Raw genomic sequence first — 22,264 nt, 5'->3', positions numbered from 1 at the left:
TGGCACTTAACAGGAAGCCAGCTGGCAAAGGAGAAATGATTTGCAGAGTCTTAGCCCCACACCACAGAGGAGAGTGTAGTAGGGTGGGTTTACTGCTCAGAGCAATAGCTTAATAACCTGAGTACTGGCTCCTGGAGGCCATGGCATCTGTCAGCCCTGAATGAGATGCTTAAGGATAATCCACGACTAAGGGAATTTTACTTAAGACCAGCGCTCCCCTAAAACATTGCCTGGAACCCAAAGACAAGATGATAGGGGAGACTCCCCACTATTTTGTTTCCTTCCTCCTTCCACAGGTGGCCTTCTTCACCTCCCTCCTGCTCCCAGCACTGGTGAGAACTCAGCTAAATGGAGGACCACTGGGCTGGGGCTACTTTCTACATACACTGGACCACTGTGCATCCCAGTTAGAGCTCTGAAGAGTGCACCGCATGGGAACGTTTTTATGCCTTTAAGTAGTATTAGCAAGCTTCCTTTATTTTTTTAGCACTTAAACTTCCTTTTCTCATTAGCACAGTCTTCTGGAGGGAGAGCACGGGGCAGAAGAGCTAATTAGTGAACTTGGGTGACTGTCTCCTACCTCTTACCTTTCCCAAACACCTTGCCCCCTGCTAGAGGAAGCCAGAGCCTACTTTGTCTTTTGAGAAACTATCAGAAAACATTTGCAAAGAACTGTGATTGCCTTACAGTGGAGGAAGGAAGCACATTTTCCAATTACAGCCTGGGTGATTGCTCTGGCTTGTTTAATTAATGGAGTGGGCATCTGTTTGCTGAGACCCTTTTGAATGCATTTTCTGGAGTTTCTTAATTAGCTACAAAAAGCTGCAGGTGTACTGGCAGGGGAGAATGGTAGAGCTGGGATGTCTTCCAGAAGAGAGAATCTTTTTTAATGTAAATATTTAGTTGTATGATGATAGGGTCCATTTTAAAGTTCTCTTCCTATTTGCTCTGTGTGCAGTGGTGTTGGAAGATCTATTCGGGTTCCATTTGGATTGTTGACAAAATGAATTGAAATGGAAGAGACCAATTTTCCTTATGACAGGCACTTGTATGCAGTTAGACCGTTACCAGAATGACAAGTTATTCTCGTGCTGTCACGCTGAGACTGCTGTCTGGTTTTTCAGGCAAAAATGTTTGCGAGGGGAGAGGAGATGTCACATACTAATTCTGTGCATCGAATTACACATGCTATATGGAGAGACCCACGGGGGGAGTGAGAGGGGCTTTTGACTTCCTGGTAAGTGAAGATCGTCTCAGCAACACGGGTGTGTCCCAAAGGTTTACCCTCCTCCGACACGGCTCTCTGCCTTTTGTTGTTTATGAGAATCCAAGGATGTTGTCTCTTATGGCGGTAATTACCACCTCTGGATCTGAGAGATGATGTTACCTCGAAAACATTCGAGGCTGAGTTAGAGAGTCTGTGATGATAGAGCGTGTGGGTATCGGAGGGCACACTCTGATCAACCATAACAAACCATGGCCATGGGCCAGATCTGGGCCACTGTTTCTTAAAGTTTTATTGGACCACACCCACACCCATTAGTTTACGTTTATGGCTGCCTTTACCACATGGGCAGAGTTGAGTAGTTGTGACTGTATGGTCTTCACAGCCTAAAATATTTACCATCTGGCTCTTTATTGAAAACTTTGCTGACCTCTGAACTGTAGGGATTCTGTGGTCTATTGGATGAAGCTCGGGGAGAAAGGCCGCTACTTCTGTGGTATCCTTTCCAGGCCACAGTTTGCAGATCTCTGTGATGGGGCTAAGCCTTCCTACCCTTTGTGTCTTACTAGAGTGCTGTGTGAGGTATAACAGTTGAAACACTGTGTGTTGAATTTTTGTATTTTCTCACTAAGAAACACACACTCAGTAATTGAGAAAATGCAACATATGCTTTCATTCTTCCCCTGATGTCCTGTATCCTGTGAACCAAGACTAAGACAAGCGAGGCACTGAAACCAAACTCGTCTTGGATTAGCCCCTTTGCCCTTTATTACTGCTCCCCTCCCACATCTTTTGTAGCATGTGTGGGACGAAGGTTCTTTTTATTCTGGGAGAAAAGGTGCACATGTCTGACTGTCCGAATGGCGGTTCATTGCTTCTCTCATGCACACACCTCCCATTCTACCTCTAGGGTCCTTGTTATTTTATTCCAGGAACCACAAGTGGAGGCAGCTCTATACCGTAGATCTTAATTTCTTTTTTTTTTTTCCTGCTTTTTATTACTTTTTTTTTTTTTTTTGCGGTACGCGGGCCTCTCACTGCTGTAGCCTCTCCCGTTGCAGACACAGGCTCCGGATGTGCAGGCTCAGCGGCCATGGCTCACGGGCCCAGCCACTACGCGGCATGTGGGATCCTCCCCGACTGGGGCACAAACCCATGTCCCCTGCATCAGCAGGAGGACTCTCAACCACTGCGCCACCAGGGAAGCCCTATTACTTTTTATGTTTTATTTGTTTGGGTGGAAAACCGTCCTTTTTTTTTTTTTACATCTTTATTGGAGTATAACTGCTTTACAATGGTGTGTTAGTTTCTGCTTTATAACAAAGTGAATCAGTTATACATATACATATGTTCCCATATCTCTTCCCTCTTGTGTCTCCCTCCCTCCCACCCCTCTAGGTGGTAACAAAGCACCAAGTTGATCTCCCTGTGCTATGCGGCTGCTTCCCACTAGCTATCTATTTTACATTTGGTAGTGTATATATGTCCATGCCTCTCTCTCACTTTGTTACAGCTTACCCTTCCCCCTCCCCATATCCTCAAGTCCATTCTCTAGCAGGTCTGTGTCTTTATTCCTGTCCTACCCCTAGGATCTTCATGACATTTTTTTTCTTAGATTCCATATATATGTGTTAGCATACGGTATTTGTCTTTCTCTTTCTGACTTACTTCACTCTGTATGACAGACTCTAGGTCCATCCACCTCACTACAAATAACTCAATTTTGTTTCTTTTTATGGCTGAGCAATATTCCATTGTATACATGTGCCACATCTTCTTTATCCATTCATCCGATGATGGACACTTAGGTTGTTTCCATTTCTGGGCTATTGTAAATAGAGCTGCAAAGAACATTGTGGTACATGACTCTTTTTGAATTATGGTTTTCTCAGGGTATGTGCCCAGTAGTGGGATTGCTGGGTCATATGGTAGTTCTATTTGTAGCTTTTTAAGGAACCCCCGTACTGTTCTCCATAGTGGCTGTACCAATTCACATTCCCACCAGCAGTGCAAGAGTGTTCCCTTTTCTCCACACCCTCTCCAGCATTTATTGTTTCTAGATTTTTTGATGATGGCCATTCTGACCGGTGTGAGATGATATCTCATTGTAGTTTTGATTTGCATTTCTCTAATGATTAACGATGTTGAGCATTCTTTCATGTGTTTGTTGGCAGTCTGTATATCTTCTTTGGAGAAATGTCTATTTAGGTCTTCTGCTCATTTTTGGATTGGGTTGTTTGTTTTTTGTTATTGAGCTGCATGAGCTGCTTGTAAATTTTGGAGATTAATCCTTTGTCAGTTGCTTCATTTGCAAATATTTTCTCCCATTCTGAGGGTTGTCTTTTAGTCTTGTTTATGCTTTCCTTTGCTGTGCAAAAGCTTTGAAGTTTCATTAGGTCCCATTTGTTTATTTTTGTTTTTATTTCCATTTCTCTAGGAGGTGGGTCCAAAAGGATCTTGCTGTGATTTATGTCATGGAGTGTTCTGCCTATGTTTTCCTCTAAGAGTTTGATAGTTTCTGGCCTCACATTTAGGTCTTTTGAGCTTATTTTTGTGTATGGCATTAGGGAGCGATCTAATCTCATTCTTTTACATGTCCCTGTCCAGTTTTCCCAGCACCACTTATTGAAGAGGCTGTCCTTTCTCCACTGTACATTCCTGCCTCCTTTATCAAAGATAAGGTGACCATATGTCCGTGGGTTTATCTCTGGGCTTTCTATCCTGTTCCATTGATCTATATTTCTGTTTTTGTGCCAGTACCATATTGTCTTGATTACTGTAGCTTTGTAGTATAGTCTGAAGTCAGGGAGCCTGATTCCTCCAGCTCCGTTTTTCATTCTCAAGATTGCTTTGGCTATTCGGGATCTTTTGTGTTTCCATACAAATTGTGAAATCTTTTGTTCTAGTTCTGTGAAAAATGCCCATGGTAGTTTGATAGGGATTGCATTGAATCTGTAGATTGCTTTGGGTAATAGAGTCATTTTCACAATGTTGATTCTTCCAAACCGAGAACATGGTATATCTCTCCATCTATTTGTATCATCTTTAATTTCTTTCATTAGTGTCTTATAATTTTCTGCATACAGGTCTTTTGTCTCCTTAGGTAGGTTTATTCTTAGATATTTTATTCTTTTTGTTGCAATGGTAAATGGGAGTGTTTTCTTAATTTCTCTTTCAGATTTTTCATCATTCGTGTATAGGAATGCCAGAGATTTCTGTGTATTAATTTTGTATCCTGCTACTTTACCAAATTCATTGATTAGCTCTAGTAGTTTTCTGGTAGCATCTTTGGGATTCTCTATGTATAGTATCATGTCATCTGCAAACAGTGACAGCTTTACTTCTTCTTTTCTGATTTGGATTCCTTTTATTTCTTTTTCTTCTCTGATTGCCGTGGCTAAAACTTCCAAAACTATGTTGAATAAGAGTGGTGAGAGTGGGCAACCTTGTCTTGTTCCTGATCTTAGTGGAAATGCTTTCAGTTTTCCACCATTGAGAACGATGTTGGCTGTGGGTTTGTCATATATGGCCTTTATTATGTTGAGGAAAGTTCCTTCTATGTCTACTTTCTGGAGAGTTTTTATCATAAATGGGTGTTGAATTGTGTCAAAAGCTTTTTCTGCATCTATTGAGATGACTATATGGTTTTTCTCTTTCAATTTGTTAACATGGTTTTTCACATTGATTGATTTGCGTATATTGAAGAATACTTGCATTCCTGGGATAAACCCCACTTGATCATGCTGTATGAGCCTTTTTATGTGCTGTTGGATTCTGTTTGCTAGTATTTTTTGCATCTATGTTCACCAGTGATATTGGCCTGTAGTTTTCTTTCTTTGTGACATCCTTGTCTGGTTTTGGTATCAGGGTGATGGTGGCCTCGTAGAATGGCATTGGGAGTGTTCCCCCCTCTGCTATATTTTGTAAGAGTTTGAGAAGGATAGGTGTTAGCTCTTCTCTAAATGTTTGATAGAATTCGCCTGTGAAGCCATCTGGTCCTGGGCTTTTGTTTGTTGGAAGATTTTTAATCACAGTGTCAATTTCAGTTCTTGTGATTGGTCTGTTCATATTTTCTATTTCTTCCTGATTCAGTCTTGGCAGTTTGTGCATTTCTAAGAATATGTCCATTTCTTCCAGGTTGTCCATTTTATTGGCCTAGAGTTTCTTGTAGTAATCTCTCATGATCTTTTGTATTATTTCTGCAGTGTCAGTTGTTACTTCTCCTTTTTCATTTCTAATTCTATTGATTTGAGTCTTCTCCCTTTTTTTCTTGATGAGTCTGGCTAATGGTTTATCAGTTTTGTTTATCTTCTCAAGGAACCAGCTTTTAGTTTTATAGACCTTTGCTATCATTTCCTTCATTTCTTTTTCATTTATTTCTGACCTGATATTTATGATTTCTTTCCTTCTGCTAACTTTGGGGTTTTTTGTTCTTCTTTCTCTAATTGCTTTAGGTGCAAGGTTAGGTGTTTATTCGAGTTGTTTCCTGTTTCTTAAGGTAGGACTATATTGCTATAAACTTCCCTCTTAGAACTGCTTTTGCTGCATCCCATAGGTTTTGGGTTGTCGTGCCTCCATTGTCATTTGTTTCTAGGTATTTTTTATTTCCTCTTTGATTTCTTCAGTGATTACTTTGTTATTACATAGTGTATTGTTTAGCCTCCATGTGTTTGTATTTTTTACAGATCTTTTCCTGTAATTGATACCTAGTCTCATAGCATTGTGCTCGGAAAAGACACTTGATACAATTTCAATTTTCTTAAATTTACCAAGGCTTGATTTGTGACCCAAGATATGATCTATCCTGGAGAATGTTCCATGAGCAGTTGAGAAAAATGTGTATTCTGTTGTTTTTGGATGGAATGTCCTATAAATATCAATTAAGTCCATCTTGTTTAATGTATCATTTAAAGCTTGTGTTTCCTTATTTATTTTCATTTTGGATGATCTGTCCATTGGTGAAAGTGCGGTGTTAAAGTCCCCTACTATGAACGTGTTACTGTCGATTTTCCCTTTTATGGCTGTTAGTATTTGCCTTATGTATTGAGGTGCTCCTATGTTGGGTGCATAAATATTTACAATTGTTATATCTTCTTCTTGGATCGATCCCTTGATCAATATGTAGTGTCCTTCATTGTCTCTTCTAATAGTCTTTATTTTAAAGTCTATTTTGTCTGATATGAGAATTGCTATTCCAGCTTTCTTTTTGTTTCCATTTGCATGGAATATCTTTTTCCATCCCCTCACTTTCAGTCTGTATGTGTCTCTAGGTCTGAAGTGGATCTCTTGTAGACAGCATATATATGGGTCTTGTTTTTGTATCCATTCAGCCAGTCTGTGTCTTTTGGTGGGAGCATTTAATCCATTTACATTTAAGGTAATTATCGATATGTATGTTCCTATTCCCATTTTCTTAATTGTTTTGGGTTTGTTATTGTAGGTCTTTTCCTTCTCTTGTGTTTCTTTTCTAGAGAAGATCCTTTAGCATTTGTTGTAAAGCTGGTTTGTTGGTGCTGAACTCTCTCAGCTTTTGCTTGTCTGTAAACGCTTTTAATTTCTCCATCAAATCTGAATGAGATCCTTGTTGGGTAGAGTAATATTGGTTGTAGGTTTTTCTCCTTCATCACTTTAAATATGTCCTGCCAGTCCCTTCTGGCTTGCAGAGTTTCTGCTGAAAGATCAGCTGTTAACCTTATGGGGATTCCCTTGTGTGTTATTTGTTGTTTTTCCCTTGCTGCTTTTAATATGTTTTCTTTGTATTTAATTTTTGACAGTTTGATTAATATGTGTCTTGGCGTATTTCTCCTTGGATTTATCCTGTATGGGACTCTCTGTGCTTCCTGGACTTGATTAACTGTTTCCTTTCCCATATTAGGGAAGTTTTCAACTATAATCTCTTCAAATATTTTCGCAGACCCTTTCTTTTTCTCTTCTTCTTCTGGAACCCCTATAATTCGAATGTTGGTGCATTTAATGTTGTCCCAGAGGTCTCTGAGACTGTCCTCAGTTCTTTTCATTCTTTTTTCTTTATTCTTCTCTGCAGTAGTTATTTCCACTATTTTATCTTCCAGGTCACTTATCCGTTCTTCTGCCTCAGTTATTCTGCTATTGATCCCATCTAGAGTATTTTTAATTTCATTTATTGTGTTGTTCCTCATTACTTGTTTCATCTTTAGTTCTTCTAGGTCCTTGTTAAATGTTTCTTGCATTTTGTCTCTTCTATTTCCAAGATTTTGGATCATCTTTACTATCATTCTTCTGAAATCTTTTTCAGGTAGACTGCCTATTTCCTCTTCATTTGTTAGGTCTGGTGGGTTTTTATCTTGCTCCTTCTCCTGCTGTGTGTTTTTCTGTCTTCTCATTTTGCTTATGTTACTGTGTTTGGGGTCTCCTTTTTGCAGGCTGCAGGTTCGTAGTTCCTGTTGTTTTTGTTGTCTGTCCATAGTGGCTAAAGTTGGTTCAGTGGGTTGTGTAGGCTTCCTGGTGGAGGGGACTAGTGCCTGTGTTCTGGTGGATGAGGCTGGATCTTGTCTTTCTGGTGGGCAGGTCCACGTCTGGTGGTGTGTTTTGGGGTGTCTGCAGACTTATTATGATTTTCGGCAGCCTCTCTGCTAATGGGGGGGTTGTGTTTCTGCCTTGCTAGTTGTTTGGCATAGGGTGTCCAGCACTGTAGGTTGCTGGTCGTTTAGTGAAGCTGGGTGCTGGTGTTGAGATGGAGATCTCTGGGAGATTTTCGCTATTTGATATTACGTGGAGCTGGGAGGTCTCTTGTGGACCAGTGTCCTGAAGTTGGCTCTCCCACCTCAGAGGCACAGCACTGACTCCTGGCTGGAGCACCAAGAGCCTTTCATCCACATGGCTCAGAATAAAAAGGAGAAAAAGAAGAAAGAAAGAAAGAAAGAAAGAAAGAAAGAAAGAAAGAAAGAAAGAAAGAAAGAGAGAGAGAGAAAGGAAGGAAGGAAGGAAGGAAGGAAGGAAGGAAGGAAGGAAGGAAGGAAGGAAGAAAGAGGCTAAAAGAAAATAAAAAAGATAAAGTAAAATAAAGTTATTAAAATAAAAAATAATTATTAAGAAAAAAAATTTTTTTAAAGTGAAAAACAACAAAAAAATGGACGGATAGACCCCTAGGACAAATGGTGAAAGCAAAGCTATACAGACAAAATCTCACACAGAAGCATACACATACACACTCACAAAAAGAGGAAAAGGGGAAAAAATAATAAATCTTGCTCTCAAAGTCTACCTCCTCAATTTGGGATGATTCGTTGTCTATTCAGGTATTCCACAGATGCAGGGTACATCAAGTTGATTGTGGAGATTTAATCTGCTGCTCCTGAGGCTGCTCGCTCAGACAGGACGGGGTTAAAGGAGCCGCTGATTTGGGGCCTCTGGCTCACTCAGGCCGGGGGGAGGGAGGGGCACGATGCGGGCGAGCCTGCGGCGGCAGAGGCTGGTGTGACGTTGCACCAGCCTGAGGTGCGCTGTGCATTCTCCCGGGGAAGTTATCCCTGGATCACGGGACCCTGGCAGTGGCGGGCTGCACAGGCTCCCAGGAGGGGAGGTGGGCATAGTGACCTGTGCTTGCACACAGGCTTCTTGGTGGCTGCAGCAGCAGCCTTAGCGTCTCATGCCCGTCTCTGGCGTCCGCGCTTTTAGCCGCGGCTCACGCCCGTCTCTGGAGCTCCTTTAAGCAGCGCTTTTAATCCCCTCTCCTCGTGCACCAGGAAACAAAGAGGGAACAAAAAGTCTCTTGCCTCTTCGGCAGCTCCAGACTTTTCCCCGGACTCCCTCACGGCCAGCCGTGGTGCACTAGCCCCTTCAGGCTGTGTTCACGTCGCCAGACTGAGCCTCAGCTCCCAGCCCTGCCCACACCGGCGGGTGAGCAGACAAGCCTCTCGGGCTGGTGAGTGCTGGTCGGCACCGATCCTCTGTGCGGGAATCTCTCCTCTTTGCCCTCCGCACCCCTGTGGCTGCGCTCTCCTCCACGGCTCCGAGGCTCCCCACCTCCGCCACCCGCAGTCTCCGCCCACGAAGGGGCTCCTAGTGTGTGGAAACCTTTCCTCCTTCACGGCTCCCTCCCACTGGTGCAGGTCCCGTCCCTATTCTTTTGTCTCTATTTTTTCTTTTTTCTTTTGCCCTACCCAGGTACGTGGGGGAGTTTCTTGCCTTTTGGGAGGTCTGAGGTCTTCTGCCAGCGTTCAGTAGGTGTTCTGTAGGAGTTGTTCCAAGTGTAGATGAATTTCTGGTGTATCTGTGGGGAAGAAGGTGATCTCCACCTCTTACTCTTCCGCCATCTTCCCCCTCCTCCCGATCTTAATTTTTTAACGTTCAAAACGTCTCACAACATTGCCCTTAAGGTTTCAGGTTTGCACTTATAGGCCAGGGTTAAATTTTGAAGGCAAACTGATTTCAGCAAAGCATCTTGTGAGCGTTTTGGCACAGCTTGGTGAGCGGAAGTGATGCCCCTCTTTGACTCAACTCCAGCCACATCCTGGTGTCCATGGAAATAATGCAATTGAGCAGCCAAGGTAGAGAAGCTTGTAGAAGCTGCTATTAACTAGCTAGGTGACCTTCCACAACTCACTTGCCTCTGCTGGGTTTCATCTGCCAAATGAAGAGTTTGGGATAGACGTTCTCTAACATCGCTGTCCGTTTAAAAAATTCAGTACGTGGAGATCAGTTCCTATTATCTGGGTAGTGGAGCAATAGTCTCGTCCAACATGCTCATTCTCTTCTAATTGCACACACCCCATTAAGTCTGGTCTTTGCCAGGGACCCTTACGTGACAAAGCAAGGTGGGATAAGTTGTTAAGAAGGGGTGTGTGGTCAGGGGTCCCCACTGGACAGACGCCAGATGTGCACACAACAGAAACTGACTCTTGCAGCCTTAAGAAGAAAAGTGACGTGTTGGGAGGGTAACGGGCAGCTTGCAGGATCCACAGGAAGGCTGGAGACCAGAGACCAGGGGAGGCTGGGTGGCTGAGGACACAACCAGTGTTATGCCCTGGAATAAACTGCTGGTGCCTCCACCTGAACTCCTGCTCAGGACCTCGGCTCTTCATCTGTGTGGGTTAGAAAAAAGAGCCTGCTTTGCAACCACGTGTTAGAGGACCAGCTTGGTGAGCAGAGCATGGCCTGGATTCAGCCCTCCACATGTCCTTACCAAGGCAGGGGCCACCCTAGAGCAGGCGTCAGTGGCAGCCCACTGGACCCACCACTGCTGGCCTCTCAACTCCACTGCTGCTGTCTTTGATGATTTCCATTCAGCCTGCATTTTTTGTTTCACCACTTATTTATTTATTTAAATTGGTGTATAGCTGATGTACAATATTATGTAAGTTTCAGGTGTACAACGTAGTGATTTATATTCCATTCATAGTTATACTATATATAAAGTTATACTTTATATAATATAAAATATTGGCTATAGTCCCTGTGCTGTACAGTATATCTTGAAGTTTATTTATTTTATACATAATAGTTTGTACCTCTTAATTTCCTACCCCTATCTGGCCCCTCCCCCTTTCCCTCTTCCCACTGATAACCTCTAGTTTGTTCTCTAAATCTGTGAGTCTGTTTCTTTTTTCTTATATTCACTAGTTTGTTTTCTATATTAGGTTCCACATATAAGTGATATCATACAATATTTGTCTTTCTCTGTCTGACATTTCACTAGGCATAATGCCCTCTAAGTCCATCCATATTGTTACAACTGGCAAAATTTCATTCTTTTTTTATGGCTGAGTAATATTCCATTTTGTATATATACCACACCTTCTTTATCCATTCATCTGTTGATGGACACTTAGGTTGCTTCCATATTTTGGCTATTGTAAATAATGCTGCTATGAACATTGGGGTGCATGTATCTTTTCAAATTAATGCTTTCATTTTTTGTGTGTGTCACTGCTTTTAGATTTAGAGTTCTGGGCAAGAGCACTGGCTTACTTTGGTTTACTTTGACTGAGCCTGGCCCAGATCCAAGCTGTGGGGAAGGGGAAGTACATATCCCCTTTGGCTACCATAACGGGGTTTGGGGTCCTGTGGTTTGGGTTCCCCTCAACTTGAAAGAATATTTCCGTGCCAGGTAGCCAAACAAAAGACAACAGTACAACTTACAAACTGCACCAAGTACAGATGTGCAGGTTGTTCACTGCAGAATCTAGGGGGCGCCATTCGCATTGCGGTCTAAATGAAAGGTGCCGCCAGGTTCTGTGTGCACAGCCGCTTGTACTGTGCGGTAATCAAAACCAGTGCACGCATTCACCTTCTCTTCTCAGCATCCTGTGAATGCTGACCCAGCAATCCCCAGTTCTCTTTGTCTCCAGGGAACATCACATCAAATTCAGAATTACACGAACATTCTGAATACATCAAACGGGAGCGAGGATTTAATTGCTGGCTCCTTGATGTGACTTGGGTTGAAAGTATGCCAATTGTCGTTCAAATGTTTTCAGAAATACAAAATGACAAATTGATCATTTGTCCGTTTTCAGAGAGTTTGCTTCCGTTAGGTGATCTCTTTTCGACCTTTACAAAATTCAGTTTTCTCTGATCAAAGGAATTTGCTCTGGAAACACTTAGGGATATTATGAAAGAAGTTAATATTTAAACTTGCTGTAGACGTGTTTATATTTAATGTTCGCTTTTGAATGCCAAAGGAGGGAGAGGGATTTCTAATGATTTTTCTCAGCAACGTGCCTTCAACAGTTGCTAAGTGTTTGAAAACAGAGTTTAAAAGGAGATTGTTTTTCCTCCAACTATCCTATAAAAATCCTATACATACTGTTCTCTCCTTGGTTGAGCTGTTTATGTTCATTTTCCTGAGTTTAATAACAGAAAATTCTCTTTCCATTATTTTATCTAGAAGCCTATATTTTGACATAAAGCCAAGAAGATTTTCCACTCCTTACATTTTAGTTTCCTCACTTCTCAAAGCAAAAAGTAGTTCAATGAAATACCATCTAAGGGCTCCTTCGAGGCAGAGACCTTTGGAAATTGTTCTAACCCTTTAACATTTAGGAAAGCATATTTATAGAAGCAGAATGTCTTTGCAGTATGTGCTTGCTGTTCAGAGAGGCAAAAACTTCCCACACTCTCCCCTGAAGAATGAAGTAATTCCATTTCAAGGCTGATCATTAGGAGTAATGGAGAGGCTGCCTGGGTGGAGTCTGGAATGTCACAGGCCTATCAGACCAGATTCATGTTTAGGTTTTAAATTAACTACAAGGGAAGTGTCCACTTCCACGGGTTCAGGGGAGCATCAGAGTGAAGATTTGGGGGGGAATCTCTGAAATCACAAGAAGAAATTTCCTCCATGCTAAAGGGTGTGGGGGGGAGAGTGCCATATCCATCCTCTCATTTACCTAATTGAATGAGCCATCCATCGATTGATTTATCCATCCATCCAATGATCCTAGCATTTATTCAGTACGTATTTAATAAGCACTTACTCTGTACCAGTGTGTACCAGATGCCATATGTGAATGCTACAGAGAATAGAGAAACATAGAATGCCAGAGAAACAGATTCAGGAGCAGAAAGGGATAATAGTGAGTAAGGGAAGGCAGGAGGGCAGAGTGGAGCTAGGGACGTGAGTCGGTAGCAAGGGGAGTAGGCCAAATGTATTTTATGTTAGCACTTTAAGCTCTTTCAGATTCACTCTCCCATTATTTTATGTGGATTCTCTGCTGTGTAGAATTTCCATGGCCAAGTGCATTCTTCTTGGATGAATTCATTTATTCATTTAACAAATATATATTGATACAGGGACTGTGTCAGGCCTTGGGTATACAGTAGTAGACAAAAAAAGACACACTGTCTCGTCTTATGGAGTTTACAGTCTAGTGGGAAACAAATACACCTAGATAAATATCTATTTATGATTGTAATATGGGCCACAAAGGAAAAGTAAAAGGTATTAAAATACAAAAAAAATAAGTCAATACTATGGTGTCTGGTACACAGTAAGTTCTCATTAAATATATACTGAATAAATGCTAGGATCATTGGATGGGTAGATCAATGGATGGATCATTCAATTAGATAAATGAGAGGATGGATATGGTACTTGTCCCACCCCTTTAGCTTGGAGGAAATATCTTCTTGTGATTTCAAATATCTCCCCCCAAATCTCCAGCCTGATGTTCCCCTGATGCAGTGGAAGTGGACACTCTCTTTGTAGTTAATTTAAAACCTAAACATGAACCTAGTCCGATGGGCCTGTGACACTCCAGCCTCCATCTGGGAGACTTTATTGGGGCTGGGGGTCAGAGAAGGCATTCTGAGCAATTAGATGTATAAATAGGGGTTAGGTGGGAGAAAGCAGGGCAAGAATGTTCCAGGCAGAGATAACAAATAGCTTGTGTGAGGGTCCTAGGGCCAGAAGGGAGGTCTTTGTCAGCTGGGCAGGGAGGAGATTGGCTTTCTTTATAAGAAGAATAGGGTGGCAATGAGGAGTTTAAGAAGGGCGCAGCTCGCTGTGGAAACCCTGACATAGAAACATCATGGATCTTGGATATTTCTGTCCATTTGTGGCTGATGAGCTCTCTCTCTGATGTCCAAGCTAGACACAGGGTAACAGCTCTAACAATTCATATGTGTTTTGTGTTTTGCAAATTAGAGTTTCATCACTTTTGAAATACACGATGTGAAAAAGATCCATTGAATGAAAAAAACATTTGCATTGTCACAGGAAATTTCAACATTCAAAAGAGCCATTCAGGGCTTCCCTTGTGGCACAGTGGTTGAGAGTCCGCCTGCCGATGCAGGGGACACGGGTTCGTGCCCCGGTCCAGGAGGATCCCACATGCCGCGGAGCGGCTGGGCCCATGAGCCATGGCCGCTGAGCCTGCGCGTTGGGAGAGGCCACAACAGTGAGAGGCCTGCATACAGCAAAAAAAAAAAAAAAAAAAAAAAAGAGCCATTCAATTCTAGAAGAATAACTTTAACAATTTTGGAATTGTTGTAAAGATAATTTTAAAATTTCCTCACTACCTGTGTATATACAAATTTTCTCATGGATGGCAAATACCAGGACTTTGAAGAGATGATCATTAACAAGTTTTTATCAGGAATTGTGTGTGGCCATTTCAAGTATAAAATATAATGCAAAAAAAGTTATATTCACCAAAACAAGCCCAAGTTTCTCCATTAAAATATTTAAAAAGATTTTAAAGGGAGGGTTTGTCAAATCTAATAATAAACATGTTCCCTAAATCTTTGCATATTATAATTATATAACATTAAGAAAGAAAATGAAGTTTTTGCCAAATCCTATATAGATATTCCTAATTTTCCTTCAGTTTACCCCTGGGTGCCGTACACATATTAACATTTTCTACATGTGCCAAGATGTGCAAAAGGCAGGGAAGTGCCCTACCGAACCAAGAGCAGCACCAGTCTGACTTGAGTTCTAATCAATTCAAGAAGCAGCTGAGCCCTGGCTTGCCTGATATGGCCTCACAAATCCCCTTTGAATGTCAACATTCTTCTGAGTAGAAAGTTCTCCACCTGTGAGCTTAGATGCTGAGTCAGTCATAATGGACTAAGTTATGCTGCATAACAAACAACCCCCAAATTTCAAGTTTTATTTTTCTGCTATAGTACATGGTGCTTGCAGATTGGGCACAGGGGGAACTCTGCTCATTGTGGATAAAAGAACTCTGGAAGGTTTTGCACCCATGATTAAATGCTCTGACTTCTGCTCAAACAGCTGCCTGGAACTATTTACAAGGTCCCATCGAGCCATAGGCGGGCCAGAAAGTATGCTTCCAGTGTGTGCCCAGACAGTAGAGAGCCAGGACTCGTGGGTGAGCAGCCCCGTGTACTCCCACAGGTGGTTTCTTTGAGTGGTCCTGGTGACGGCTACTGTCATCTTTGGCCACTCTGCCTGTTCTATATCCTCTTCCACAATTGTTCACAGACTGGCTCAATGGATTATGGATTTTCCCTTCTCTAGGGCACTTTAAGGGATGATGCGTCCCTCTCAATTGCCCACGAAGAGACGCCTTATAATGGGATCTGCAATTGGGGCCTTGAACCTCTAAGCTGGAAAGTGAGCTCTGGGCTTTGAGATCAGGGCTTGTATGGGAAGGGGCTGGTGGGCGGAGGCACTGCCTGCCTTCCTCTCAGCCTTGGCAGACAGGATAGAGTCGGAGGCGGAAGAGTCCATCTGTGTCCATAAGGAGCCTGCCTTTGGGCTTCACACCCTGGGACGAAACACTCCCTCTCATTCAGTCTCTGTTTTGAAAATACAAAAACAGCTCCAACCTACACGAGAAGATCCAATCCTTCTCTTCTCACAGAGATCCTCAGTGGGCCTCACTCTGAGTCTGAAAAGTGCTTTCCTCCCTCCGTGTGCCCAAGGCAGGCTGGCTGTTCTACTTTCTACCAGTAGGGGTCACCATTTCCCTGTGAAATTCTTTGGAGACTAAAGCTGGTACCTTCACAGGCCTAATTATATTTTTCTTTTTTTGTTTATGGCATTAATCCTGAAGTTAGGGTCGACCTGTGGTGAGCAATAATACATTTAACCTTTGCCTTCATGCACTAAGATGTAATTGATCATTTGTGGTCTCATTTTCAGGAGCTGGGAACCTCGGTTCAGTTTAAGATAAATGGAGACAGGGGGACCTTCGATTTTAGTGACATGTTGAAGAGAGCAAAGCACAGAGCTGACTTATTTTATGAACTCCAATATCTCTCTCACCTTTATTTAAAAGCAAAATACAATGTTTTTTTTTTCACTAAGTGATTTGTTATTTATTATTTTACAACCATAGTCGGATCCTGGTGAGGGTAATTTCCCTTAGAATGCACATTAGTGTCTAGTTGGTAAATAAACTTGAGGCATTTCTGCACTGGGCATAAAATAAAGATGAAAACGTTCAATTCTAAACCAAATGGTAACACGGAATTACATAGTGCACACTATGTTGTTCCTTCGATTATAATCTCATTGCTGTATGTCTGGATTGCAAAACAATTATCCAATGTGTTTTAATGCAAGCCTAAAGAAGCATTTCTGGTGGACTAACGTTAACTGTGACTGTTTATTGAAAGCCCCACAATGTGTCAGGCACACTAGCTACTCATATCCTCTATTCTTTAATGCTCACAATGTTGAAGAATAGAAGAGTAGATGTCACTAGATTTGATTCAAATACCTGGAGAGTAGGTATCACTAGATCTGATAGAAAAAGAAGGTGAGGCAAAGAGAGGGTAAGCAAAGAAAGACAAGATGACAAAACTAATAAGAGGGTAGAATCAGGATTTGAAGCCAGGTCTCAGGCTCACGAGGCCCCTGATCTTATCACAGTACCACTTTGGGCTCTGAATACTTGCATGAGTGTCTTGCCTTTCCATCCTTTTACAATTTTGGTTCATTTTTCTTATTTTCCAGTTTGAGGCTCTAGACTTATGAACTTTTCAATTCCCTAATGTGTGTCTGGGCTTTAATTTAGCCTGAGACTTAAGGAACACCCCTTGAGCAGTCTAGTTAGTAGCTTGCTCCTCATAAGAGGGAAACAGTATATGCTGGTATATTTTGAATCTTCTAAGTGGATGCAGCAGCCATTTGAATTCTGCATGGATTTGGTTTCTTCTGTCCATGGGGCATTCTCCTTCATCTTTGAACAATAAAACTGGTTATTGAAAAATAATCTGGGTCCATCAGGTAAGTAGAGAGCCCCAAGTGCAGAAGTTTATCCCCTGAATGGCCCAGCCTGCATCAGGCTAGTGATGGGTCCTCAATTAGTGGGCAGGTTCTATAGATTTACCGACCACACAGGGCTTTCTGCAGGGTCATCCCTGGTATCTGAGGATGACTCTGGTCTGTGGCCAGGCAGATGCATCACCTTTAACTCCTGCTTTTCTGTCTAGTGGAGAGAGTGGATCAGAGGACTCCCACCCTTCCATGGTCAATGCTTTTCCCATCCCAGAGAATAGCCAGCCCACCTGTCCTCCCTCTGATGCCAATTTTAGGTCCAGACATCTAGGTTTTGTATCCAACTATGCCCTTGGAGTGACTCAAGCTGCCATTTTTTTCTACCTTCTTGCCCTTTGCATGCTGATATCCCAGGAGCTTCTCTGTTTTTAATGAAACTCCAGAATATAAGATTCCACAATCTTCTATAACACAATCTGATTGTTCAAATTTGTTAAATATTTGTCTTTTCTTACAGCTAACTCAAATACTGCACGCTGTAATGTCAACCCATTTCCCGTTACCTCCTTGGACAGAAATCTGAAGAAACTCACTGATATCCTTTAGGGCATGAATCTACTTGATACTTTAATAATAATCAAGAAATATAGGGTCCTTCAGTGTACAAGGTGTCTTCTAGACCCCATGAAATAGGCTTTTAGCAAGGAGTAAAGTGAGGCTCAGAGAAGTTAGAGGATTTGCTTAGGTCACACAGCTGGGACTCGAACTAGACGACAGGTTGGAAAGGCCTGGGAAAGAGAAGGATAGAGAGAGGATCAGATCAAAATCCGTACAACTACTAAGGAAATGGAGGGAGTGGGTAGGAACCTGTTGAGTGATGCTTGGGAGAGCTTTTCTTGTCTCTTAGCAGAAAATTAGGCTCTAGGACACTGCTCCAATATCCAAGACCTTTCTTTACACTCCTCCAGATGGAGCAATTGCTGCTGGATGCGCCAGGTCCATAAGGACTCTTCTTAGGGTATATAACTCACTATTGTGCTACTGTCCCTTGTATTAATCAGAGTTCTCCAGAGAAATATATATATATATATATATATATATATATATATATATATATATATATATATATATATATATATTTTAAGGAATTGGTTCACATGATTATGGAGTCTTGTCAAGTCCAAAATCTGATGGGTTAAGCTGGAATGCTGGAGACTTAGGGAAGAGGTGCAATTCAAGTCCAAAGGCCTCTGCTGGCAGAATTCATTTGCCTCTGGGGGAGGTCAGTCTTTGTTCTATTCAGGCCTTCAACTGAATGGATGAGGCCCACCCACATTATGGAGAGCAATCTGCTTTTACTCAAAGTCCACTGATTTAAGTATTAATCTCATCCAAAAAACATCATCACAGAAACATCCAGAATAATGTTTGACCAAATATCTGGGCTCCATGGCCCAGCCAAGCTGACACATAAAATTAGGGATTCCCATTCCAGGGTCTGTCTTAACTGCTGGACTGTGGGATCCCCCAGGGCAGTCACTGTCTTTTATCTTTCTCTCCAGCGCTCACTCAGTGATGAATATGCAGCAGGTACTCAATAAATGCATATTTATTTGATAAAACAAAAAAATTAAAAAAAAACCCAAAGTGCCTTCAAAACTAGTATCCAATTTTATTCTTACCATACTTCTCTGGGGTGGGCACACTTGTCCCCACTCTCCCTGGTAAGAAACAGAGACTTATGAAAATATGCCCAGAATCACAAACCTGGTAAGTAGTAGAACCTGGTCTCCAACTGTGGTCCTTATGCTTTTTGCCTTTGCACTATACTACAATGTGCTTTTATTTGATGTGAATGTCAGAGGAGGCATTCTGGAATATACAGAATCAGTATCTTACAGAAACAGTTGTTCAAAGTCTAATCCAACTAACACCAGCAACAATGAATATTTTATTGAGATCTACCATTTTCTTGTGCACATCATTCAGCTATTTACTGAACAGCTGTGAAGTACCTAGCCCTGAATGGAGGTAAGCAATTGATCTAGTCTCTATCCATCCATTCCTCCATCTTTCCCTCCCTCCCTCCAGCCCATACTTACTGAGCATGTACTGTGCACCAGACGGCAGGGGAGGTGCCGGGAACATAAGGATGGTTAAGACCTGGTTCTGTCCTCAAGGTGTTCACAGTTAAGGGGGAAACCAGATACGTTACCCACCAGGTAACAAGGGCTCGATGGCAGCATGTTTCTCTAGCAACAGCCTGTGAGCATCATGGTGCCTGGATCCCAGGAGGGACTTGGCAGCAGCAGGAATGCCTTCACACACAAGGGACCAGTTGGCTCTGGGCAGTGAGACTGGTCCCCGGGCTTCTCAGGTGTGTCACAGGCAGCAGGAAGAATGAAGAACACTGCTCTCTACTTTGTCCTTTATTTGAGGCTGAAAAAGGCCACATACACAATGCCAGGGGCAGCATTGCCCCGTGATGGCCTGGTCTCTTGATCATTTTTATCATCATCGTTATCAGTTATTATATCAGCATTTTTCATCAAATATTTAGAGTCATCCAGTTGTTGCAGGTCGTCCTTCCATCTTCCCTTCTCCGATCTTAACAGCAAGGCTGCACAAGGGACAGCTGCCTAATCACTCGCCATGAGCCCTCTTGTCAGTGTTTCTTTCTTTTCGACAGCTCCACCTGCAAAGCCTGCTTGGAGGGAAGATAGCTTTCATCCACATGGGCCACCGGGGGCCTCAGAGCCTTCTCACACACTCTTCCATATCCTTGGAACACTCTTTGTATGGCCCCTCCTCATCCTCTTATGTCCTAACTTACATGCTACATCTTTGGAAAGATTGTCCCTCACCTCTTCCTCCCACCTGAAGTAGTGCCTTTCCCATTTGCTTCTCACTGTCTCTACTTCTATGGTTTGTTTAATTGTTGGCTGCCTCCCCCGCGAGAATGCAAGCTTCCCAAGGCCTTGCCTGTCTCATTCAGCCTAGCACAGTGCCTTGCATGTCGTAAATGCTCAACCAAGATTTAGGGAATGGATGCAAGAGTCTTTGGAGCCATATAGCCTGTCTCTACACAGCACAGCGCCTCTGACCCCTGTCCCTGCTAGAACAGCCCCTGTGAAAGTGAGCTCATCCCTCCCACTGCTCTTTAAGGTGTTCTGATTCAGGGCTGACAGCGCACCTCTGGTGGAAAGCTGAACTTTGAGTTGAGGTTGGTCTGCTGAACCATTTATTCTGGACCCTTCCAACACATTCCTTATGGGCTGTCTGGTGATGTCCTCTTGCTGCTTCCTGCCCGTGTTCCCAGGCAGACTGTGAGCCTGTCAAGGACTTGATATGCTCTTTCATATCCCTGCTGGTACTTTATGCTCAGGAAATACCTGTGGGGTATCCAGTCATGATTATTTTAAAGCTCATAACCATCTAGATTTGGATAGAGCCACACAGCTCTCTGATCATCCCAGCTAAGGTGACAAGCTCCCAGTAGTATAGCAGAGTGGATAGGGATTCGATCTTGGAAATCAGTCAGTCTGAGTTTGAGTTCCGGCTCTGCTACTGTGACTTCAGGCAAGTCACTTAACCTATCTGAGACTCAATTCTTCATCTATAGAATGGGCATAACTATAGTATGCACTATCCAGAGTTCATGGATAGAGGAGTGTATCTGGAGGGTCAGAGGATGAGGAAGAATTGCTATCAAGCTGTTGCCCCATTACATGTGCTTGCTGAATATCATGGTTTGTTAAGAGCAGGCAGAATCTTGCTGCTCATGAGTGGCAGAGGACAGTGAAAGAGAAAGGAACAATAAAAACCACACTCAGAACTGTGGAGAGCTGCTCTGTATCACAGGGCCATAGAGCGCTTGGGGCTCGCAATCACAGCCTTGGAGTTCCAGGAAAAATGTAGACTGTGAGATAGTGACATCTGTAAGAATCTTAGAAAGCTTTCCACCAGGCATGATTAAAATAAAAATACATTTATGCACTTGTAGTCACATAAATTGGCATGTAAACAGTGAAATCTCTAAATCTACTAAGTTATGAAATCTCTGAAGACGCCATGAATAGAAGGTTCATCCTGGAAACCCTAATGACTACAAGACACCAGACACAGCACAGGAACTTAGGAGATGCTGCTTGGTGGAATGGATGAACCTAGAATTTGGTATTTGAGAGGCATGTCATTCCTATTCCCTCCATGGTCATGACAGCAGCTAACCAGGGTCGGGAGGGTGGGGTTCAACTCTGTAGAATGATCAGATGAGTCAGGGGCCAGATAGGAGATGCGCTGTGTGCCTGATCAGGCTGGATAGCTAGAGGTGTTGTCCTGCCCGTGCACAGAACCTGGGGGGAAGCAGGGTAATTGGAGGGATGCTGCTTAGAATCCCAGAATTGGGAAGGACCTACAAAGATGAGTGGTACCAGCCTTTCCTTCAGCACATGGAAATCTGACACACCCAATTCTTCTTGGAGTTGTCCAAGGATGGGGAGCCACCATTTTCCTCCCTTTCCTTTTAAAAGCTACATTTCCCGGGTGACTCTTTCTTATGGCTGACCACAGTCTCTTGCTTTATTAGGAGTCCATGTCTCATTCTTTGGGTCCCTAGGAAAATGTAAAGGAGAGCTCAGCATCCTCAAATGCTTCACTGACCTCATTTACCTCAATGTCTTTTAAAATACTCTAATCGAAAACTGGGTATGAAGCCCAACGTAGGCCTTACTAATGAAGAAAGTTCAAATGGACAGGAAAATCATGGTATCCTGGAAGCTCAACCAACAATCTTTAATATTCCGACTCAGTTGAAGTTGTCAGCTCTAAGTGGCCACGATGAGATAACAATGCCCCATAGGTGAGTAGGACATAGCCATGAGGCTCCCAACAGAGCCAGCCATACTGGCTTTAGAAGGTGAGCGGGTACCTTGATATCTGGGGAGCTGCAGGGTAGCTGGGGATTAGGAAAAGGGCCCTAGTTCTGGGGGATGCAGTGTGACCAATAAGGCTTTCTGGGAAAACTAAACTATGTGGGTGATTGGATTGAACTCAGAATAGTGATTAAAGGAGGGCTCTAAAACAAGTAGCAATAATTGCAACCAATTATAGTTTTAATGATAAAAATAGCTTTTTCTTTTATTTGTTTCTCCTTATGAAAGATTGCATGTTTTTATTTCTTTTACTTCTCCAGCTTTACTGGGCTCTGATGGACAAATAAAAATTGTATATATTTAGGTTGTACAATATGATTTTTTAAAAGGTATACAATGTGACAATTTAATATACATAAATGTTGTGAAATGGTTACCACAATCAAGTTAACTAACACAGCCGTCACCTCACATAGTAGCTTTTAGTTTTAAAAGCAC

The sequence above is a fragment of the Mesoplodon bidens genome (genome assembly GCF_964165515.1).
Source record: "Mesoplodon bidens genome assembly, chromosome: 18".
NCBI classification, from domain to species: Eukaryota; Metazoa; Chordata; class Mammalia; order Artiodactyla; family Ziphiidae; genus Mesoplodon; species Mesoplodon bidens.
This window is presented reverse-complemented; position numbering follows the sequence as displayed.